Below are 1,634 nucleotides of genomic sequence, written 5' to 3'. Positions count from 1 at the left end.
TTACTGCTATTTGAAGATATTTACTTAAAAATCTAACAGTATCATTCTAGAAAGGGAATCTTTTAAAATTAATTTAGCAAGCATCAGAAATTCTCTGAATTTATGTTAGTACTTTAAAAAAACTGTAATGAATGCTAATAAATATACTTCAGAAATTAACAAGAGTTATGTAAAGGAAACAAGAAATCTCTAGAGAACATAAAGTAAAACTCAACCAAATTAAAAGACTATTATAAAATAATAAAATAAGAGACTCAATCATAGAAGGAAGTCAATTTTCTTAAAGCCAATCTACTATAGAAATTTAATAATATCTTAGTCAAAATCTCATATCACAAAATAATCTTATAGTTACTGTAAAAGAGTATGTACCAATTATCATAAAAATATGCAAAAAAGAGTAATGATTATGTTCTTTTCCTACCAAATACTAAAATAGATTATAAAACTGCAATATTAAACATTTATGACACTAAGTTTTTCTTTTAATTCTGTAAATTAGACTACTTGCCCACTTACTAAAGTCTTTATTATCCACATTTATTAGTTTTTGTTAATTAAGTGGAGACTTCTAAGTATAGAGTCATATTATCTGCAAAGAACAATTTATACTTTTTCTATCCAATTTTTATGCCTCATTTTTTCCTCTTGTCAAAATGCACTAGTTCATATTTTCAAAATTATTTAGTAATAATGGCAAAAACGGACATTCTATGCCTTGTTGCTAAATTGTGAAAATGCTTTCTATGTTTCCTTATGAATTATTGAATACTTGCTTGCTTTGTGTTCAAAGAGATAAATTTTCCTACATATCTATCTATTCTTAATATTGTAGCAGTTTTTATTTTTTTGTAAGAACAGATGTGAATTTTCTTATATTTTCAGCATTTATAGAAGAAAAAAATCAGTACTTTTTGTCTTGCTAGATTAACATGGTTCTTATACAATTTCCCAGTATTTGCTTCCAGGGAATCACCCTAGTTGATTGTTGCCTATTATTCTTTCAATGACATTTTAATTTAATTGCAATTTGTATAGGGATGTGGGAATGCAATGGTATCCAGATGTGAGATCTATCTTTACTGTTTGCTATATGTTTTATTTCTACTGGATTTGGTATCAATGTTTTAATTGTTTTACCAACAACTATTTAGAAGCTTTTAGAAAATCTTCCCTGGAGCTTTTAATTTTTAAAGCTTTGACAGAATTAACTTTCAAGTGCTCACTTTGGCACCACATATACTAAAATTGGAACAAGACAAAGAAGATTAGCATGGCCCCTGTGCAAGGATGACATACAAATTCATGAAGCGTTCCATATTTTTCCAACACCAAAATTCAGGAAATGCAGAGAACCCCAATAAGATACTTCACAAGAAGATCATCCCCAAGACACATAGTCATCAGATTTTCCAAGGTCAAAATGAAAGAAAAAAAATGTTGAAGGTAGCTAAAGGAAAAGGTCACGTTAAAAAGAAGGGAAGCCCATCAGACTAACAGCAGACCTCTTAGCAGAAACCCTGCAAGTGATAAGAGACAGAAAGCCAGTATTTAACATTCTTAAAGAAAAGAAATTCCAGGATTGCTGGCAAGATTGCCAAATAGGAACAGCTCTGGTATGCAACTCACAGCAA

The 1,634-nt window shown here is 29.5% G+C and overlaps 1 non-coding gene across 1 annotated transcript; it reads left to right on the top strand.

Moving 5' to 3' along the window:
- The first annotated feature begins 1,218 nt into the window (after positions 1-1,218).
- On the top strand, positions 1,219-1,325 carry LOC112440034 (U6 spliceosomal RNA). The gene has a single exon (XR_003028238.1). It is a non-coding gene; the product is annotated as a U6 spliceosomal RNA (small nuclear RNA).
- The last annotated feature ends 309 nt before the right edge of the window (positions 1,326-1,634 follow it).

Source organism: Pan paniscus, chromosome 4, assembly GCF_029289425.2.
Source record: "Pan paniscus chromosome 4, NHGRI_mPanPan1-v2.0_pri, whole genome shotgun sequence".
Classification (NCBI taxonomy): domain Eukaryota; kingdom Metazoa; phylum Chordata; class Mammalia; order Primates; family Hominidae; genus Pan; species Pan paniscus.
Note: the sequence above shows the minus strand (reverse complement) of the source record. Positions and strands in the feature narration are given on the sequence as shown.